We start from the raw sequence: 22,712 nt of genomic DNA on the forward strand, positions 1-22,712 counted from the left end.
TCTAAAGCAAAAATGACCTAAAATGAACAAAACAGAAAAAAAATCAAGATCCAAAAGGGCTAGAGGTGCAGTGGGAGAGGGGGGTTTGGATACCATCTCTAGCTAAGGTTTTTATGTCACTGATTGAGTTACTGACATTTCCTTCCAATTTGGCACCTCAGGGGAAGGGTTGTACTCATCTTCCCCTATCCCAACCCAGTCCACAAATGACCTAAAACAGTAATGACACTGTCCACCTTAAATGACAAACCAAGAGGTATGCCTTAAAGATGGTTTGGGATTAGGAGTCTTGCAGGGCAGGGGTGTAGTGAGGGGAGGTTACCAGTGCTAAGTGTATTCTGAGGGGTTGAAGCAAGGGGAAGTTTTAAAAGTCAAAACTGCAGAGGATTACATACAGTATTCTGAAAAATGAGAATCCTTGGCTACAGGAATCACAACAAGGGTGGTGGCAGTCCAAAGTTGAACAGGCACTGGGCAGATGTTCTCACAGAAATAGATCTATGTATCTATAGTGTGTGTGTGTGTGTGTGTGTGTGTGTGTGTGTGTGTGTGTGTGTGTGTGTGTGTGTGTGTGTGTGTGTGTGTGTGTGTGTGTAAGATTGTCCCCTGGGCAAGCCTGCAATTCTGTGTCTAGTTCTAGTTACCTGGCCTAAGAGCTTGACAGCTCCTCCATCATAATTCTTGGCTTTATCTATTTATCTCTTTTGTTTGGAACTTGACCAAAGTGACTCCATTTTGGTTCTGATGATTTACACAGCATCAACCTTCTCAATGGCCGCTTTGGGAGTTTGAAGACAGCAAAACAACGCCTTTCAGAATTTAGGTTGAAAGTATCTTTTCATTTAGCATTCCATACCAGACCATCAATGAAACATGGGTCTGTGGGAAGGCAGCGCGGGGGGTGGGGGTGGCCGCAGGCGAGTAAAAAATCCTTCTAGATAGAGAGTCCTCAAAGAGCTTATCTGCATGGTCCTGTTCTTGGAAAGCTACTGAAGGATATGCTCAATGAAAATCAGAGTTAAGCTGGGTACTGGCAACTCATGTCTGTAACCCACTCAGGAGGCTGAGATCTGAGGATCATGGTTTGAAGCCAGCCCTGTCAGGGAAATCTGTGAGATGCATATCTCCAATAACTACCAGAAAGCCAGAAGCAGAACTGTGGTTTAAATGGTAGCTTGTTAGCCTTGAGCAAAAGAAACTCAGGGACAGTATCTAGGCCCTGAGTTCAAGCCCCAAGACCAGCAAAAGCAAACCAAACCAAACAACAACAACAAAACAAACAAACAGGGAATTAAGAAAGAAGTCAGAACCAGATATGGGGAGCCCAGCACTGGAGAGGAGAAGAGAGCAAACAGGGAGTTCTTTGGTAGTATCTGCAAGAACCCTAGAGGATCAGGATTGGCTGTGCCTTGCCCCAAGGAGCAACCTGACCAGAACAGCAGGAAGTCAGAAGGCTCTTGGAGTGGGGAGTGGGGGGTGAGGGTGTTTGTCCTCAGGAAAATAAATGAGCCTGGCAAATTATCTGACAGGTTTGGTCATGTGGAAAATTAGACTGAGGGCATGGAAAGCTTGCATCAATTGTCCAAAAAACAAACAAACCAAAGTTGATGAAAAAAATGAAGTCATAATTACGAGCCGGGAGGGAAAAAAAAAAGCAAACAACAAAGAAAGGAAATAGGATCACGGGCTTTTGGCTAGTCACAGGAATAAAATATACTTACATTGTGATACAAGTAAAAAAGATTCAATTCAGAGTTTTAAAAATCTGAAGTGTGATGGGGCAGGGGATGGGCCTGGGAGGAGGGCAAGAGGAGATGGGAGGAAATGTCACACGAAGGGGTGATCTCAAGGTCAGAGGATGGCTCAGGAGGACTCAAGAGTGCCTGCCCTGCTTAGAAACAAGTAGCTAAATACCAGAAGCAGCAGCTTCTCGGGGTAGGGGGATGGGGAATGGGAAATTCAATCCCCCATCCCTACAGTGGGTCCCCTCTTTCCAGGGGTTCTGCATCTATGATTCAATCAACTGTGGAAAATTTTTGAAAAATAAAACGTGTCTGTCCTGAACATGTGCGGTTTTATCTTGTCATTGCTCTCTAAATAATACAATATAGCAATTATTTGCATAGCATTTACATTGTATTACATATGGTAAGTAATTTTGAGATGACTGGAAGTATGCAGGAAGATGTAGGTTATATGCAAATATAACATCGTTTTCTTTAAGAAAGTTCAGTGTCTTTGAACTTGGGCATCTACAGGGGCTCCCATCCCCCAGGGAAAGTGGAGGAAGATTTGTGGAGGAGGAGCTGGGTGCTGGTGGCTCATGCCTGTAATCCTACCTACTCAGGAGGCTGAGATCTGAGGATCAAGAGTCAAAGCCAGCTTAGGAGTGGAAAGTCCGAGACTCTTATCTCCAATTAACTGCCAGAAAACTGGAAGTGTTGCCGTGGCTCCAAGTGGTAGAAATTGGCCTTGAGCACAAAAGCTCAGGGACAGCACCCAGGCCTTAAGTTCAAGTCTCATGACTGGCAAGAAAAAAAAAGATTTATGCGTAGATGCTTTGATCAAAATACAACATACCTGGTGGTGTCCCCAGGTCCTAATTTCCATTGTCAAGGTTGGGTAGGTTCGATCAAGGTCATAGGCTAATCTTCCAGAGTGGGATTCAGAGACAGGTACAACTGGCCTCCAACAGTCCACCATCCACTAGCTGTGGGCTTGAGGCAAGTGACCTAACCTCTTGGAAGCCTTGAATTTATCTACAGTGAGAATAATATAGAGAAAAAATTAGCAGGGTGCGCATAGCTCACGTGTGTAGTTCTTGCTACTCAGGAGGCTGGGATCTGAGGCTGAAGGATTGAAACCTGTGCACACAGGAAAGTCTGTGAGACTCTTACCTACAACTAAACATCAAAACCAGCCAGAAGTGGAGCTGTGGCTCAAGTGGTGGAATGTTAGTCCTAAGTAAAAACAGAATAAAGCCCCTCATGGACAGCACCCAGGTTTTGAGTTCAGGCCCCAATAGCTACATACAATACAATACAAAACCGAACCAAACCAGAGAATACTTGCTAGTGTTGATATCAAGAATCAGAAAAGCTAGGCCAGGCCTGGAGCCCATAATAGATGCTAGTTAAGTGGTGGATCACTTATTTTTTAAGTCAAAAGAGATTCAGGGACAGCAACTCTTCCCTGTGATCCCATATCTTAAATTTCTCTCTCTCTCTCTCTCTCTCTCTCTCTCTCTCTCTCTCTCTCTCTCTCTCTCTCTCTCTCCCCCCCTCTCTCTCTCTCCCTCCCTCCCTCCCTCCCTCCTTCCCTCCCTCCTTCTCTCTCTCTCTCTCTCTCCCCCTCCTCTCTCTCTCTCTCTGTCTCTCTCTCATCTTCTAGAATGTTCTGGAAGCATCTGTATCCCGGACATCGGGCTCTGTGGGCACACTGCCTATTAGCAAAGGGGTTCATAGCACACACACATTTTCAGGGCTGAGTGAGTAGTAGTTCCTTTTTGGGCTCTGTGCTGAGATGGTGGTTTTAGTGGTCTTGCTTGGTTTCTAAACAAAAATTATTTAGGTGGGAACAGGCTCAACTTGAGATTTCCATGATTTTCACACGACCTTTAAATACCCGAGATTTGCAGTTTCTTCCTTTCTTTAATGAAAAACTGGATCATCTTGCAAAAACCCAGCAATTTAATTTGATGCTGGTGCTTTGCAAGTCTCCCAGCTTCCTTCCCTCCGCCGCCCCCAGCCCTGGGCCTCCATCCCTACTCCTCCCCGTGGGAACGGCACTCAGTCACCAGGTCCCTGCCCAAGCAGCTTCCTCTTTCAGCCCAATTCAAGCCCCCTTCTTCTCCCCTTACTTTATGATTTTATTGTCTAACCATCTCTAGTGACGTTCAGTGGCCCGTAGTCCACACCCCTGGGGATCAATTTCTTTGCATTCTCCCTGTTTCATTCCAGGCTCTCCCTCCACTTTTCTCTTAAGTCTCCAGGACATTACTGGGTGGAAATGCCTTGACTCCAGTTCACCTCTCACTACTTGTCCTGACTCCTGTCTTGGAAACCTTTGTATTTGAGTCAGTCATGGGGCTTGAACTCAGGGCTTGGGTGCTGTCTCTGAGCAATTTCGTTCAAGGCTAGTACTCAACCATTTTGAGTCACAATTCTACTTCCAGTTTTCTGGTGGTCAATTGAAGAGTCTCATGGACTTTTCCTGCTTAGGCTGGCTTTGAACTGTGATCCTCAGATCTCAGCCTCCTGAATAGCTGGGAATACAGGCATGAGCCACCAGCAGCACCCAGCTGTCTCCAAAATCTTATTTTGAAGTCTGGATCATTCTTTGTTCCTCTTTTCTTTATTAGTATGCCTCCCCTCATCCACCCCTTGAGCTAGCCTACGGTCTCTGATGTCTTCAGGGTGGCTACCATTCTTTCCCCAAACATGTGGTCAGTTCTCTGCCGTGTCTGGAACACGTGGGAGGGAGGGCACAGACGCCATCACATTTCTCAAGAAGAGAATCTCAGGACAAAATGATTAAGTATTCCCTCAGGGGCTGAAGATGGTACAGAGCCAGCCAGCTCCAGTCAGTGCCTGGCCTCATTGTCAAGTGGCTCTTCTTGGGTTCAGCTTGAGGAGAGGTGTATGGAGGTGCGGGAGTTGGTTCTGGAAGATTCTGGGTTCGGTTGTCTCCTCAGAGTTCTGGCTCCACCCTGTGGGAGGCGTTAGTGGTTTAGGAACTGAAATTCTCCTAATTCCTAGCGACTAAGGCACAATCAGCTCTTCCCTGGCCTTATGCATGAATTACTATGCTAACAAAGTCTCTGTGTTCTTCTCAGCCTTGCCAAGGAGACTGTCTTCCAGGATGGAGACAGCAAGTGCATTCCACTCACAAATGTCTCCTGTTTATTCCCCTACTGGGGAAACCTGCTGCTCCCCCTCCTGAGGTCATAGCCTGCCTATTCTCCAAGATAGGGGTGATGTGTGTGTGCTGTGGGAGCCATTTGGTGGCCTGATGAAGCTGAGATCCTGTCTCCAATATGAGTTGTTTTTAGGGACAGAGGGCCTTATGCATGCTAAGGAAGTCTACAATGGAGCCCCACCTCTCTCCCTCAGTGGTTTTGAATCTATAAAATACATAAGACTGTAAAGTGATTGAAAGCTGTCAGGAAAACATTTAGGAAAGCAAATCTGTGATATAGGAATACTAAGCATCTTTATTACCATGTTAAAAAACTACTATAGCCTGGTGCCAGTGGCCCACACCTGTAATCCTAACTATTTAGGAGGCTGAGAACTGAGGATTGAGGTTTGAAGCCAGCTGGGACAGGAAAGTCCCATGAGACTCCAGTTAACCAGAAAACAAGCCAGAAGTGGGGACTGGGAAGGTGGCTCAGTGATAGAGTGCTTGCTTTGCATACTTGAGGCCTTGGGTTCGATTCCTCAGCACCACATAAGCAGAAAATGCTGGAAGTGGCTCTGTGGCTCAAGTGGTAGAGTGCTAGCCTTGAGCTGAAGAGCTGAGGGACAGAGCCCAGGCCCAGAGTTCAGGCCCCATAACAGATAAAAGAAAAAGCTAGAAGTGGAGGTGTGGTTCAAAAGGTAGAGTGCCAGTCTTGAGTGAAAAAGCTAACTGATAGTGCCCAAGCCCTGAGTTTAAGTCCTAGTTCCTTCCCCCACCATGCACCAAAAAAAACTATAATTTCCAAGTAATGATGAAATATTTTGATCTGCACTATTACATGTGATAGGCAAATATCTGTTTTATCTCCTTCTGTGATTTGTAGCCTATATTATAATGAAAGAAGATGCTAAGTTTCAATTAGAGACTAGTGGATACAAAGATGTCAGTTTTTCCTTGCTTGAGTTCACGGCCCCTGAATTGTGCCCATGGCTTGGGGAGATCTAAACTGTTCCCCTCACTAATATCCTTGACTTCTGAGGCCTCCCTGACTAGCACACTGCTCTGAGTCCCTGCCCTCCCCGCCATGCTTAACTTATAGAATGTTCATTCAACAAATATTCATCAAGATTGCTCATATTATTAAAAAAGATGGCTATATTCATGTGTGTCTTTGCACCAGCTGTTAGAGTTCTATGTAATGACAAGCAAGGAAATAAATAAGAGAAGCAGTTTTACTATTAGTGGTAGAGATGGACATATTTTCACCCAGCCACAATCTCAAACAAAATACAAAAAGCCTCATGGGAGAGCTTTAGATAAAGTTCTGCAGTGTCCCAGGGGAGGCAAAAGTTTTCAACTTGTTGAGAGATGGAAGAGGGAAAAGGTCCAGGAGGAAGGCATGTATGCTTGGACTTCTGGAGGGGAGTAGGGCAGAAACAATTTCTTATTTGGGTCATGCCACAGAATTGGGAGGTAGAGGTGTGTGTGTGTGTTTGAGCCACAGCTCCACTTCTGGTTTTTGAGTGATTTATTCCAGATGAGAGTTACATGGGGACTTTTCTGCCTGGGCTGGCTTCTAACCATGATCCTCACATCTCATCCTCCTGAGTAGCTAGGATTATAGGTGTGAGCTACCTGTACCTGCCTTGCTTGGCTTTTTTTTTTTTGGGGGTCCCTTCAAAGCTAGTACTCTACCACTTGAACCACAGCTCAATTTCTGGCTTTTTTGCTAGTTAATTGGAAAAAAAATCTCATGAGTTTTTCTTTCCAGGCTGGCTTTGAGCTATGGTCATCAGATCTCAGCCTCATGAGCAGCTAGGATTATAGGCATGAACCAGCTCCAACATGGAATATTTGACTTATTGATTTTTCAGCTTCATGATGTATCAAGACATCACCCCATCTTCTTTTTGATTTCAGTAGAGTCCTCATGAAGTTACAGGGGACATGCAGCATTTTCTTACAAAGTAGGGTGTGTCAGCTGACCTTGCTGGGAAGGCTACTGTAAGTGTTCTGAGCATGTGTAATGTGGCTAAGCTATGACATTTGATAGGTATTTGCGACTTAGGATGTCTTCAACTTATAACGGATGTATCTGGACCTAAGTCCATTACCATTTAAGGAGTTAATAGTAGTGGGAGTCACATATTAATGTCTTTTGTGTTTCCCAGAACCTATGGCAGGATTGAGCCTGGGCATTTAATCTATACTTGTCGATGAATTGTATTCTTTAGAATGTATATCAGTTAGTTATTGGTGAGTAACAAACAATGCCCAAACCCAGTGCCTTTAAGCAGCAATCTGTTGTTTCTCATGGGTCTATGCTGACCTGGGTGGGGAAATGGTGGCTCCTGTTGGGTGTGGCGGTCTCTAGCAGGTTAGTCAGAGCTGCTCAGTGTGGAATGGCTTCAGCTGGGACAACACAACCTGACTGTCCTCCGTATGTTTTTTTTTTTTTTCTTCCTTAAGTTGTACCTCTCTCAAGTTTGGTGCTGTCCTATTGGTCAAACTAAGTCACAAGGTCAGCCCGAGAGTCAGTGTGGAAGGATACTTCCTGAGTACAAGGATGAGAGGAAACCTGAAAGGTTTTGCCCAATAACACAATCTATCTACTATAACTTTTGCAACTGAACGACTGGCCTCAAGTCCTTCATGGAATGAGATGGGCCTCAATCTATAGAGAAATGCATAACTAAAATAGTTCAAGTGCAGGGTGGCGATTTATACACTGCCCCGTGGCAATAGGGTCTTTCCTGGCTGCAGTGGGAGTACTAAGGCATGCTCTGTGCAGAGCCACGGCTGGGCTCTCCTTTTACTCTTCTGGTGTAGCTGGAAGGCAAAGCCAATGGATGGTCTTTTCATGTTTGGTGTTCCATCAGTTAAGCATCCCACACAATTTTTCATAGAGATGTTTGCTTTTCCCCCGAGGACATCTGCAGCAATCCAGAACACACTTTCCCTGGTACTCGGCTTGAAGTTGCTATAAATATCAGACATTCTGTCAGCGGCTCAGGGTCACAGCTCAGTTTTCCCGAACCAACAACAGCCTTCGCGCCTCTTCCGTGACTCGTATCGGTTCCAGGCAACAGTGGGTCAGCCAAGTCAAGTGCAAAAATTCAGTTCAGAACACGTGTTCTGTAAAATGGAAGGAGCCACTCCTAGACCCGGCTTGGAGTTGATGGTGGGATTTTTAAATCAGCTGTTTTTCTTTCAAGGTGGCTTTGTTCTGTTCTGTTGCTGTAATGGAGTACCAGTGGCTGGGGGGAGTATATAAGGAAAAAAAAATCTCTCATGGTTTTGGAAGGCTTGGGAGTTCAATACCAGGGTGCCAGCATGTGCTTGGCATCTGGTACATCCTCTGGTAGGAGTTTCACGTGGTGAGACATAGCCGGCGTGCCAGGCCAGCCCTGGTCCTTCTTATAATAAAGACATTAATGCTGCCACAGGGCCCCCTACTTCACCACCTCATCTAATCCTAATTGCTTCCCCTAAATGCCACCTACAAATACCATTAACATATGTATTTGGAGATTTATGAGGACATAGTCAAACCAGAGCACCAGCTACCAGTTCAGTAAATGCCCAGTGCTATTTATTCTTTATTATTTCTTTGGGTTCGGGGATTGAACTCAGAGCCTGGGTGCTGCCTTTGAACTTTTTTGTTCAAGGCTAGTGCTCTACCACTTGAGGCATAGCTCTACTTCTAGCTCTTTGGTGGTTAACTGGAGATAAGAGTCTCATGGCTGCCTCTGAACCTTGATCCTCGGATCTCAGCCTCCTGAGTAGCCAGGAATACAGGTGTGAGTCACCACCTGGCTCTATGTCATTTCTTAAAAACAAATTGAGTGCATTTACTAATAGCTGCAGGATGGTTCTCTGTGGGCTTAAACAAGAACACCGAGGAGACCGATTGTAGCACATGAGCCTTGCTACCAACCAGAGGCCTGTGTAAGCCTCAGTCTCCTCATCTGCTAGACAGAGTAATCAAAACTGACCTGCACTGAATCTTCAGCCTTTTAAAACACGCCAATGACATATTTTTATAGAATGTTCTCTTGCAAAAAAAATTTACAATCTACTTGAACAAATACTGCATGATCTCACTTACATGTACAATCTAACAATGTCAAAGTCATTGAAGCAGAGACCACAATGGTGGGCACCAGGCCTGGGGGTGGGGGAATGAGAAGATCCCAGTAAAGGGTACAAAACTCTTGTTTCCATGGATGAGTAAATTCCAATCTAATGTACAGTTCAGTGGCTTCAGTCACCAATACTCTATCTTCCACTCAAATCAGCTAGCAGTAGAGCCTGGCTGTTCTTATTTTTTTTTAAGTATGCAAGGTGTTAGGTAAGTTAGTTATCTTGTTGTTGTAAATACGTCACAATTTATACAAGTAGTAAAACATCACATGGTATACTTAAAGTATAAATAACTTAGTTATCCAGTATATCACACTAAAAATGGGGGAAAGGAAGACCCTGGGGTCTCCTGAGTACTTGACATGTTGCTACCTCTGGACATTCACTTTTCTTTGGCAGTTCTGAGGTCTGACTCAGGGCCTTGTGCTTGCTAGGCTGGTGTTCTGCCACTTGAGTCATACCTCTTGCCCCTACGTACTTGTTATTTTGTCTCTGATCTTTTCTCTCTCTTTTTCTTTCCTTCCTTTCTTTCTTCCTTCCTTCCTTCCTTCCTACCTTCCTTCCTTCCTTCCTTCCTTCCTTCCTTCCTTCCTTCCTTCCTTCCTTCCTTTCTTTCTTTTTCTTTCCTTCCTTCCTTCTTTCCTTCTTTCCTTCCTTCCTTCTTTCCTTCTTTCCTTCCTTCCTTCCTTTCCTCCCTCCCCCCCCCTTTTCTCACTCTGCCAGTCCTGGGGCTTAAACTCAGGGCCTGGGCACTGTCTCTGAGCTTCTTTTGCTCAAGACTAGTACTCTACTTGAACCACAGCGCCACTTCCGGCCTTTTCTGTTTATGTGGTACTGAGAAATCGAAGCCAGAGCTTCATGCATGCTAGACAAGCACTCTACCACTTAGCCATATTCCTAGCCCTAGGCTGCTGCTCTTTCTTGAGTTCCTGGATATTGCATGACCAAACCCAGACAGACTGCACACAACTGGTCAGGGTTCACTTGGAGTCCTTGTCTGCCATCTTCAGTCTGTATATAAGTCTTTGAACTTTCTATAAGTTCTTCATTAGGCTTCCTGGAATATGTTCTGCTCTAAAATGTTTGTGTTTTTCAACTTGTGGGTGCTTCTGGCATTTTTTGTTTCTCTCAATAACTTACCTGAATTGGTATAGAACACACAATTTGATATATCTTTTGGCTTCTGTGTCAATGACGATGCTGTGTCTGGTGACATTGGACCCTAAAAACAATGCTTCGAAGCCAATAAGAATTAAAAAGAAATCCTTTGGAATGTGTTTGAGCAGTGCTGCAGTTACGGATTTGTCCCACAAAGAACTGTTTTGTTTTCTGGTGGTGACTGTGCCCAGCCCCCCCATGTTGCTGGGCGGCCACCAGGAGAAATTAGGATGACAAGAATGTTCTCTTCCAGATGTTGCCGCTGCCGGCTCAAGGTGCTCTTTTAACTGGGACATCAGACTTGCTTGAAATAGCCAAGAATTCGAGAAACATGACATTGTGGCTGATTCATGGCTTCAACTTGCCGCTGACTCATTCTCTCCTTGATGGGTTCTTCAACAGGGACTTTAATTACATCATGTACTTATTGTCTTTTCCTTGATTTATCCTCTTTCGGCAATTCTTGTTGATCATCTCAGCGATTGGGCTGGCTCACCTCTGGGACTTGTGTAAAATCTTTTGGACTCTAGAAATAGGAACTGCTTTTTTTTTTTTTTTTAATGTGTCTTTCTTAATGTGTCCTCCCCGCTCCACCCCAGACTTGTGTAGTGGAAACACACTGGCAGATCAAATACTCTTGACTCTGGGAATGTTTCATGAGGCTTATCTTACTTGGTGACCTCAGCCATCTTACAAATTAGGTATGATCGTGTTTTAAAAAATAACCTCAGGAGCACAGAGTTTCTAGGAGTGGGCTGTAACTGACTAAGTCAGGCAGTAGATGTCCAAAAATGATTACAAAACTTCATCCTCCTCTATATCTGCACCACTTTTAGGGAGTGTGAAATGGGGTTGTGCTGGGTATTGAACCCAGGACCTAGCACATGTTAGGCAAAATACTCTACCCACTTGGCTATAGCCCAGCCTATTATCCATACTTTTTACCTTATGTTTTTCACATCCTCTTGTCTTTGACTCTGTCAATAGAATTATGATAAATGTGACGTAAGCAAAAGCTCGAAAAATATGCATACAATCTCTTATGCCTGCCTTCTCTCTTGTACGCTGGGCTAGCCTAATGGCTGAGAGACATGTAAAAACAGAGATGAGTTACCCCAGTTGTTCTGGTCAAGGTCAAGCTGGATCATTTTATAGCTATCAACATCCTAAGTAGTCAAATGAGCTCAGCCATGAGCCCAGCCCCACCCAACTGACCATACCAGATACACGAGTAATCTGGGCTGACTCTTGGGTCCCTGGAGGAGGTGGGGGGGGGCTGGTGATTAGTGGTTAGTTCATCACTGCATTGTTATGGCAGTACATAACTGATAAATCAGTACACAGGAGGGAGAAGGCTGGAATCCCAACTCTGCTATTTGAACTTTCGGTTCCTTGGAGTCTTACTTTCCTTTGTCTTAAAGATGAGGCCATAACTTTCTGCATAAGGTTGCACAAAGAAAGATCAAGCTCAGGGACATGGCTAGAGTATGATGGCTTCTCATAGCCATGCTCCTTACCAGCTGGAAGGGCTGGGGATCAGATGACAATTTTCTATCCACAAAGCCAATACCACTTCCAGGGTGAGAGTGAAGGTTGGGGTGCCCTGGTTCTAACCTTACCTGAATCCCCCTCTGCAGTACTCTGGGCAGGATAGGCCTTGGATATTTCATGTTGCTTATATTTAGGGGGCTGAGGGGAAAACAAGCCCAATTCAGGACTTGCCTTTGCCACATCGATGGCATGGGTTGGGAAAGGGACATTTTGCTTTTGCCCTGGACACTGGCTTGTTGGCTTGTGCTGTGACCAAGGGCTGGCTAGGTGATGCTCACATGCACTGCTGTTATCCTGCCTGTGAGTGCAGTGTGGATGACAGATCACTCAGGAAATGTGAATATTTCCCCAGGAGGTTGGCTTTGTCACTTGGCCTTCTTTAGGAGCCTTCTGTAGAGCTGTCCTTTGCCTTCCTCTGAAGCCATTGTCTCTTTGACGTGAAAAATGTACTCAGGTAAGCTCACGGCTAAGTATCTCAAGAGGAAAGGAAGACTATAACCAATCCAAGGCAGAGATAAGAACAATTAACTGTAAAGCCAAAGAAGGCAGAAGACACTCTTTGAAAATTGAAAAAAAAAAGCATACACATTTAAAGAATAGTTTCTATCCTGATTAATTTTCCTCTCCCTCACTCCTGCTCCAGGGGATCTCCTCTCTGCTTCTCTGATGAAGAGAGGAGCGACAGCAGTTAAATCACTGGACTCTGCCTCTAACTCATGATGTGACCTTTGATAGGTCTCATAGAATTTGAACTTCTCACCAGTAAAATGGCATTTTTATAATTAAAAAAAATGTTGGTCCTGAGACCTGAACTCAGGGACTGGGGTGCTGTCCCTGAGCTATTTTACACAAGGCGAGCACTCTACCACGTGAGCTGTAGCTCTATTTCTGGCTTTTTGGTGGTTAATTGGAGATAAGAGTCTCAAAGACTTCCCTGCTTGAGCTGGCTTTGAACTGCCGTCCTTATATCTTAGCCTTTTGAGTAGTCAGGATTACAGGCATGAGGATTATAGGTACCCAGCTCTACAATTTGTTGTTGTTGTTGGCTGTAGGGTTTGAATTCAGGGCCTGGGCACTGTGTCCTTGAGCTCTTTTGCTCTAAGGCTGGTGCTCTATACTTTATGCTATAGTGCTACTTCTAGTTTTTGAGCGGTTAATTAGACATAAGGGTCTTACAGAGATTTTCCTGCCTGGGCTGGCTTCAAGCTATGAGCCTCAGATCTCAGCCTCCTGAGCAGCTAGGATTACAAGGCATAAGACACTGGCACGTAGCTCTACAATTTTTTTGTATCAGTGTAAAAAGTAAAAAAAACAACAACAATTCTTACCCTTTACCTGTCTGTGGGTTGACAGGCTCAGCGGGGAGATTGCTCCTTGGCTGCATCCCATGGTGGTTGGTACTGGATTCATCCAAAGGCTCAACTGGGTTGGATGCCCGGGACAGCCCACTCTTGGCACAGACGGCTGTCTGGCTTCTCCATGTGGCTGAGCTTCTCCTGGGTTAGCATATGGACTCTTGAGATGTAGTATCCTAAGAAATCCAGGTGGAGGCTGAGAGGTTCTTTTTGACTTAGCCTTGGTGTTATCGACATGCTACTTTTGTTATATTATAGGATTTCTTTTGAGGCTAAAGTTTTTAATCATTTCACAACACGCCTCCTCTGTCCTTTGTTACTGCATCAGATACAAGGTTCTGAGGCTGAGCAGAGAGCCAGCAGCACAGGGGAGGCACATGCTAAAGGCACAAATGCCCTAATTAACTGGAAGGGAGCTTGGGGCTGCACAGGTGTTGCCATCTCTGGGTGGCTGCTGCATAGGCTGTGCCATCCCCTGGGCTGGGAATCTCTGCCGCTTACCCCCTGCTGCCATGTCCTTCCCTGTCCATCACAGCTGGTAGTCATGGGTTAGTCATACAAAGGTGAGGAAGATAAAATACAGTTCCAGCTTTGGGTCTACGTGAGAAGCTGAGTTGTGGGACGAGGGGAGTAGCACTCTGCTTGAGAGTGAGGGTTAAATGCTGGATGGGTGTCACCGTGGGCAAATGCTAGAGGTATTTGGGGACAGGGAAAGGCTGGGTGTGATAAGAATTCCTGGAGGATGTGACTGAGGTTCTAAACCTTAAAAGAGGAATAGGTCCAGGTGCTCATGGCTCACACCTAGAATTCTAGCTACTTAGGAGGCTGAGATCTGAGGATCGTAGTTCAAAGTCAGCCCTGGCAGAAAAGTCTGAGATTCTTATTTCCAGCCTGGGCAGGAAAATCTGTGAGATTCCTACCTCCAATTAATCACTTAAAAAGCCAGAAGTGGATCTGTGGTTCAAGTGGTTCAAGCATCAGCCTTGAGGAAAAAAAGCTAAGGCACCAACGCCCGTACTGGCATGTGGCATGTACACACACACACACACACACACACACACACACACACACACACACACACACAATAAAAGGAGTAGGAATCACAGATCACAGTAGGAAGGTGTGGGGGCATTTCAGAAGGTGAACCACTGGGGGTGAAGCTTGAGTTCCTGTTTAGGAGCTGGCAGTGTGAAGGGAGGGTGAAGAGGCAGGACAGCCATCAAAGGTGCAGGCAGAGTGTGGGTCATACAAAGCCTTGAGGACATAATAACATGCCCATTTTCCTGTACAAGGACACAGAGACTCAGGAAGGTAAACGGACTTGACTAAGGTTGCCTATGGATGCACAGGTCTTTCTGGCTTCTCACTATGTCCCCTTTCTTGCCAGCTATCATGTCACCGTGGTTGCTACCATGGGGTTTCCCACTCCTGCTCCTGCGTCTCTGAGGCTCCTGGCAGATGAAGGGTGTTGCCTTCTCTACACCATTTATTGTAACGACTTCAGCAAAGCCATCTTGTGCTAGATCAGTGAGCAGCTCTAGGCAATCTATGAGCTGCTACCTTGGCAACCCTAGATCTGGGGTCTTGAACCCATGTTTAGGGAGACTCATGAGAAGAAATGGGGACATGTGGGGCAGGTACCAGTTCATAATGAAACAAGGAAGCGAGTTCCAGGACCTTCCAGACACAGAGGGTGCAGGACCAGTTCTTGGATACCATCCTGTCTGGTGCTGCCCATGGCCACCCTGGCTCTGGTACCCTCTGGTTAATTTAGATCTGCAGCTGAAGCTCCATGAAATTGGGTCATCCCTACCCAGCTGCCTCCAGCACAGGTGGGTATGCCATGGGTCTTCTTCCTGAGGACAGGCTAGGGCTTTGTCCTCACTCACTCCATAGCCTTTGGCAAAGTTGCTTCCTCAGGCTCCTGGGAAAATGATGGGGGTGGAAACTGAGATTCAATAGTGTGTTATTTCCCATATGTCCTCTTCAGCTTAGGGTCTCTGCATTGCACACTCCAGGCCTCAGTAGGCTGACCCCTATGGAATGAGCAATAAATGCCCTGGCTGGTGAGCTTCAGTGGAGTTTAGCCAATGAGTGACCCTAAGGGAGAACCAGGGGAGGGAAGGGCGAGTGAGGGGGCATTCTGTCCTGCCCTTTCTCTACTTTTTCTTTTTCTCCCTCCTTCCCTCCCTCCTTCCCTCCCTCCTTCCCTCCCTCCCTCCCTCCCTCCCTCCCTTCCTTCCTTCCTTCCTTTTTTTTGTCAGTCATAGGGCTTGAACTCTGGACCTGGGCACTGTCCCTGAACTCTTCAGCTCAAGGTGAGCATTCTACCACTTGAGCCTGGTGGTTAATTGGAGATAAAAGTCTCATGGACTTCCCTGCCTGGGCTGGCTTTGAACCACAGTCTTCAGATTTCAGCCTCCTGAGTAGCTAGGATTATAGGTGTGAGCCACCAGCACCCAGCTTTTTTTTGTGTGTGTGTGTGTCTGTAGTGGGGCTCGAACTCAGCACCTTGTACTCTCATTTGGCCTTGTTCACTCACAGATGGTGCTCTTCTGTTTTTTGCTGGTTAATTGGAGATAAAAATACCTTATATTTGTCTGCCTGGACTGGTTTTAAAACTTGATCCTCAGATCTCAGCTTCCTGTGTAGCTGTGATTAAGGGCATGAGCCACCAGACCCTGTGGCCCCTTCTCTACTTTGATGGCCCTTGTTGGGGTTATGGCTTCTGTCAGGCCCAGGCCTGGCTCCCAGCCATTTCCAGTCTCTCCAGCTTTCCCAGCATCCTTCTTGGTTTCTTTAATCCTGCCTGGCCCTTGGTGAATAGTTGCTTCTTATTTGAGTCTCTTTGAACTAGTTGAACTAGTTGAGCAGAGCTCTATTTCCTGCTGAGACATTGATGAATGAGCCTCTGAGGCCCTTTCCAACTGTAAGGTCTCCAGTATTTGTGAAGAGGCAGGTGCAAGGAATCGGCTGGTTCTTAGGATTCCAGAGAGTCTGGGTGGCTGGACCCCAGAAAGTTGGCCGTGTTCTCTTCCCTGTCTCAGGTCTTTAAACTCCACGATTTCCACTGTTTGGAGGCTTTTTTGTTTGTTTTATTTTGTGCCTGTACTGGGGCTTGAGCTCAGGACCTTGTACTCTCACTTGGCTTTTTCACTCAAGGCTGGTGCTCTACCACTTGAACCCTACCCCAATCTCTATTTCCGTCTTTTTTTGTAATTGTAGAAAAGGGTCTCATGGACTTTCCTGCCTAGGCTGGCTTTGAATTGTGATCCTAAGATCTCAGCCTCTTGAGTAGCTAAGATTACAGGTGTGAGTCACCTGTGCCTCTGTGTGTGTGTGTGTGTGTGTGTGTGTGTGTGTGTGTGTGTGTGTGTGTGTGTGTGTGTGTATGTGTGTTTGGAGACTATGTAGACCATGCTGGCCTTAAATTTGTGATCTTTCTGTCTCAGCCTTTCTAGTTCTGGGATGACAGGCACATGTTACCATGCCTGGCTGATTATGTTAGTTCAATGTTATTGAGGTACACATGTTCATTAAATTGCGTCTGTAGAAAGTAGTGTCAAGTGAATGCTGTTTGCTCTGGTTTGAATGTGTCTCCTGAAAAACTTTGGTCTAAATTTAATCCCCCATAGTGGAATTAAGAGGATGGTTTTGGGAAAAGCAATTAAGCCACAAGAGCTCCAGCTTCAGGAATGGGATTAATACCCCTTATGAGAGCCTTCTAAGAGCTGCCCATCCCTTCAGTCCCTTCTGCACATGAGGACACAGCCCTGGCCCTTTTCTAGTACAGGCAGCAATAGACACCATCTTGGAGGCAGAGAGGGAGTCCTGAGCTGATACAGGAATGGCTTTACAACTCCATTCTTTCTAACAACTTTCTAATTGTCTACAGCTCTTATTTTGCCTTGCCAATTCATAATGGTCACATCTGGTTATGTTCTTCTCCTGTTAACCTTGGTTTGTGTTCCCTGGCTTCAATTCCTTAGTGACACATAAAGTGTCCACAAAGGCCTGGGCCCTCCTGCTGCATGTCTTATGCATGCTCCAGAAGTAACCAACAGCTTGGATCAAGTTCTCTACCTTTATAGGAGCTGTTCCCAGTCGTGAGGTGTTCTGCAACATTGTTATCTTTGATCTTCCACATCTTGGTGGGCCTTACTAATTCCTTCTGATCGGTGCTCTTCTGTTCTTCTACTTTACATTGTACATCCTCCTTATCCTGAACTATAACCCATGTCTACCTCTCTTATTAGATAGTGAACAACTTGACACAGTAGCCTGTGTCAAGCAGGGAAACATACCTGGAAAACTAACGGGATTTGTTCTAGGGAATTTGATTTTGGATTTCTACTTCTCCTACATAAGGCCTAACCACAGTCCATGGGAAGCTTTGAGGCCTAATCTGGGAAGAAGGCAGAATGCATGCCTTACAGAGCTTATGCTTCCTGAATAGTGATGGTTTATCTGGTGGTGCCATCTCTGTCAGTCTCAGTAAGCAGCCGAGGAAGCAGCCTTTCTAGAAAGCAAGCTAGGCTCCCTAGGGCTTCTGCAGATGTGAGCATAGATGGAAAAAGTCCCAGATGTTCTAATCTCCCTTTCCTCTTCTCTAGCATCCAGTCAGTCCATCCACAAATACTTCATGTTTTCTCTGGCAACATTTCTCAACGTAGACCCCTTTTCTCTAGGGCAGCCAGGAAACATGCTATCAGTAAGCACCTTCGTATGCATGTGTGCCTGCACTGGGGCTTGTACTCAGGGCTTTGAACTCTCACCTACCTGCTCAAGGCAGGTATTCTACCACTTGAGCCACAGCTCTTCTTCTGACTTTTTGGTGTTAAAGATGAGTCTTACAGATTTTTCTACTTGGACTGGTTTTAAAATCTCAATCCTCAGATCTTAGCCTACTGAGTAACTATGATTACAGGCATGAGCCACTAGATCCCAGCTTCCAGTAAGCCAAAAGACATTATCCACTCATTCCCCCTGCCTGCTGGAGCTGTGGAGACATTCTGCTTCTCTCCATCCCCCACACCAGGCCACTGTGGCCCAGTCCCCACTCTCTTACCTGTGTTATTGCAGCTGGAGATCCAAGCCTGCAAGCTTAGACCACAGCCTCACAGACTGGTGCTGGTGACAGCAGTGGGGGTGGGGTTGGAGTTTCTCTTCACAGGAAGGCAAGGCATTCTGGGTATATAGGAGGGGTTTCTGTATAAGTGAAGGCAGAAGGAAGATAGGTTATTTCTGTAGACTTTAGGGAGTTAGATCTTCACTGTACTGAAAGAAGCCTTCCTCCTGCAAATAATGAACTCCAGCATCTGGGGAGGAGAGACAGGAGGAAATGGATAGATGGGTCCCGGGTGTGCTAATGAGGTGCCTTCAGCTGTTAGCAATTTCTCCCCCACAACTAGGAAGCAGAGGAGCACAGGAACTAAGAAATCTTCCCAAACCTAAGAGCCTAAGACAATGTCCTAGGCCTGGGCTTTGGGAGAGTCTGGAGCCTCAGACCGACTTCTAAGCAGCACTGAATTTTGATTGGCTGTGTCTGCCTGCCTCAGTTTGTTTCCTGTCCTGATTGGCTGGGCCCCTCCATTCACAGCTCCAGCTATTGAGTCCCTCCACCTGCCAAAACATCATCCAGGATAGGCTGAGCTTTGGAAAGGCCAGGCTGGCTTTCCTCTGGCCACCATCAGATTCTTCCTCATTAAACAAATGAATCACAATCCTAATTAATTTGAGCAACAGAATTTATGTAACTACTCCCAGCAGGATGTCTGCTCTCAGTCGGCAGTGAGATTAATTCCTCTCTCTGGAAATTCCAGCCGTGCTGGTCAATAAACCTTAATGATGACTGAAATCTCTCCTCCGCCTCTGCTCAAGGCAAGCAACCCAGCGGGTTGCATGCAGTGCCCCAGATATGGGCAGGACAAGGACAAGAATCTGACAGCCTTGGCAGTCCTCATTCATCTGAAGCACAGAGTAGGCATTCAGTTAGAAACGGGGCCTGTCCATGCTAGGGCCATTCTGAATCACTTTGAGGCTTAAGGAGGGGTTTAGTTCATATTTATGGAACAAAAAAAATCAGAGTGATTTGTTTCTTAGCAGCTTCTAAAGTGGCCTGAATACCGCCCCCTCCCCCTTTCCATTCTTACTCCCATGACCAGACTCCATTTGGTCCCTTATCCAGAAACTTGCTTTGCTAGAGACTGTCTCTTGATGTTGCCTACCCTCCTGCCCTTCAACTGTTCAGTCCTCAGTCTCCAAAACAGACTTCCTGCAGGGATGCAGGGCAGAGAAGGTTGGCAAAAGGGAGATGATTCTGGAATTAGTTCTAATTCTGCTTCTGCTGCTTACTCATTGTACTTTGCCTGGTTGTTCTTAACCTTTACTTCCTTTGCAAACCACATGAATTTCTTGGGAAGATAAAGAAAATGGTGAAAAATACATGACATGGTGCCTGACTCATTTAATTAGTGACAGGCTCGTGTTTTAGTTCAATGGTGTTCAAAATGCAAGATTGCTGTTCCCAAAGAATTTAACTTTCAGGAGACAATAAGCAGCAGGCATAAATCTATATCTATATATGTGTATGCATGTATATATGTATGCATTTATGTATGTATATATATATAATTTTAGTTAGGGATCAATACTGAGTGAAAATAAAGCAGAAACATGTTATGGAGGGTTTGAGGGAGTAGAACTTCACGAGGACATGTAATTTGAGTTGGAATCATGTGGTCTGGAGGACAGAATTCCAGAAACAGGAAAAAGCAGGTTCCAAGATGTGAGTTTCTTTTTTTGTTTTGGCCGGTTGTGGACCTGAACTCTGGGCCTGGGTGCTGTCCCTCAGCTCTTCAGCTCAAGGCGAGTGCTCTACCGCTTGAGCCACAGCGCCACTTCCTCCTTTTTCTGTTTATGTGGTGTTGTGGAATCGAACCCAGGGCCTCATGCATGCAAGGCAAGCACTCTACCACTGAGCCACCTTCCCAGCCATGATTTTTTTTTTTTGGGTCCGGTCGTGGGGCCTGAACTCTGGGCCTGGGCGCTGTCCCTCAGCTCTTCAGCTCAAGGCTAGCGCTCTACCACTTGAGCCACAGCACCACTTCCGGCATTTTTCTTTTTGCTTATGTGGGGCTGAGGAATCGAACCCAGGGCCTCAGGCATGCAAGGCAAGCGCTTTACCACTGAGCCAAATTCCCAGCCCCCAAGATGTGAGTTTCAAATGATCAGTTTGGGGTTCTTAGCTTCATTCTTCCTAGTGAATAGGCTGAAAATCAGTAAAATGGAATAGCTTGTCTGATTATCTATGTAGGGGAGCTAACATCAGGACGTGAATCTAGGCCTTGTGGCCTCAAGAATGCTTGTTGTGACCATACAAATGTACAAGAGAAAGGAAAAGTAGGTAGGGATAAGGTGAGGGAGGGAAGATTGTCTTGTAACCTCCATGAAGGATCTATAGGTAAGTCTGAATCTACTTGTCTCTTCGGAAGCTAGCAGGGCTATAGGGTCTGGCTGCAGTCCAAGGTGTCAATGTCTGGCTCCATTAGCCTTAACAGTCCCCTCAGTGAGTCAGGCTCATTTCCTTCTTCATTTTCAACGAGGAAAAATCAATCCTTTTTTCTTTTTTTCCCCATCTGGTTATATGTTCATTGTAGGAAACAGACACACACACACACACACACACACACACACAGACACATACACACTCAGACACACACACACACACACACTAAAAAATCAGCCACAATTCCAACATTAGAATTTTTGGTATTCCCAAACACATAAGTATTTTTTCCAATAAATATTATTTTTATGATCAGAGGCACATAGGCATTGTGCCTTTGTGTTCCCCTAAGAGTATCCTCCTTTGGCCTCATTGTATGTGAATACCTAGAGTCCTATATAATTTATCATGTCCTGGTGTATTTTAGATCTGCTTCCGTATATGAGAGAAAATTTGCACCATTTGTCTCTCTGAGCTTGGCCTACCTTACTTTATAGTTACTTTATGAAGATTATGGAACAAGTGAAATCAAATAAAATGAACAAGTTTGGGAATATGCTTTTTTCCTCCTGCCATGAAATCTTGTGTGTGTGTGTGTGTGTGTGTGTGTGTGTGTGTGTGTGTGTGTGTGTGTGTTGGTAGTGGGGCTTGAACTTGGGTCCTGGGTGCTGTCCTTTAGCTCTTTTACTCAAGGCTAGCACTCTGTCACGTGAACCACAGCTCTATCCCTGGCTTTTCTGAGGTGGTTAATTGGAGATGAGTATCAACTTACCAGGTGCTGGTGGTTCATACCTGTAATCCTAGCTACTCAGTAGGCTGAGATCTGAGAATTGTGGTACAAAGTAAACCCATGAGACTCTTATCTCCAACAAACCACCAGAAAACTGGAAGTGGCGCTGTGGCTCTAGTGATAGAGTGCTAGCCTTGAGCTGAGGGGTAGTGCCCAGGCCCAGAGTTCAAGCCCCACGACCGACCAAAAAAAAAAGAAAAGTATCACAGACTTTCCTACCCTGCTGGCTTCATATCATGATCCTCAGCTCTCAAACTTCTCAGTAGCTAAGGTTACAAAAGCCCCTGATGCTTGGCTTTGAAGTATTTTTTTTTTAACAGCAATGTAATGGTTGGCTACATGAATCCACCTACATATAACTACTTGGGGTATTCCTCTTCCTCCTCCTCCTACGCCTCCCCTCCCTCTCCTCTTCCTCCCCTTCCTTCTTTTTTTTTTTTTGGTTGGTCTTGGGTGACCAGGTCCTCAGGACTTGGCTGCTGTCCCTGAGTTTTTCTTTTCTATTTTTTAGTTCAAGGCAAGTACTCTACTACTTGAGCCACAGCTCCGCTTCTCTCTCTCTCTCTCTCTCTCTCTCTCTCTCTCTCTGTGTGTGTGTGTGAATGAGATGGGGTGATTAACTGGAGAGATAAGAGTTTCAAAGACTTTGCTGCTGGCTGGCAGATCCTCAGATCTCAGCCGCCTGAATAGCTAGGATTCCAGGCGTGAGCCACCTGCACCTGGCTTATTTGGGGTTCTTTTTTAGGATGGTATCTCATAGGAGACACAATCTCCCACGAGGGTCGGGAAGGGTGTTGCCACGAGCAGCCCGCGTGTCCGCTGGGGGAGAACGCGCTCATCCCCGCGAACACGGCGCCCACGAGCGCGCGTGCTCACCTCTGCCCGCGCAGACAGGGCCCCGTTTCTGCTGTGCTGGATGGGGTGTGTCCCTCAAGGTTTCCTGTGTTGGCGTCCTGGCCCTCCGTGTGGTGAGGGGAGGTGGAGGGACATGTAAAAGATGGAGTCTAGGACCCTCCTCTCACCCACCCGCCTTGACGTCCTGGCCTCGGGACAAGGCGAAGCCGCCAGACCCAAGCGAGGACCTTTTCCAAGTAGCCCTCAACTGCTGGCCTCCGGGTCTAGTGAGGTTAAGCGCTGCTCATTGGCCCAGCAGACATGATTGACAGGTCCGCAGCCCAATGAATGATAAATCTCAGAAGGCCTGCCTTGGTTGCCAGTTCTCTTATCGCGAGATTCTGGGATAACGGCTTTTTTTTTTCTTCTATCTCCTCCCCAGCCATTTTTCTTTTCATCCTTGGAATCCAACGAC

General features: G+C 46.0%; 1 long non-coding RNA gene across 1 annotated transcript; it reads right to left on the minus strand.

Annotated features, from left to right (window-relative positions):
- Window positions 1-2,183: 2,183 nt before the first annotated feature.
- On the minus strand, window positions 2,184-22,487 carry LOC138833740 (uncharacterized). Its single transcript, XR_011373951.1, has 4 exons — window positions 22,280-22,487; window positions 18,175-18,314; window positions 13,080-13,282; window positions 2,184-2,759 (listed from the first exon to the last, which is right to left on the minus strand). It is a non-coding gene; the product is annotated as an uncharacterized lncRNA (long non-coding RNA).
- Between the last annotated feature and the right edge of the window lie 225 nt (window positions 22,488-22,712).

This window comes from Dipodomys merriami, unplaced genomic scaffold (genome assembly GCF_024711535.1).
Source record: "Dipodomys merriami isolate MVZ:Mamm:240054 unplaced genomic scaffold, mDipMer1.0.p SCAF_21, whole genome shotgun sequence".
Classification (NCBI taxonomy): Eukaryota; Metazoa; Chordata; class Mammalia; order Rodentia; family Heteromyidae; genus Dipodomys; species Dipodomys merriami.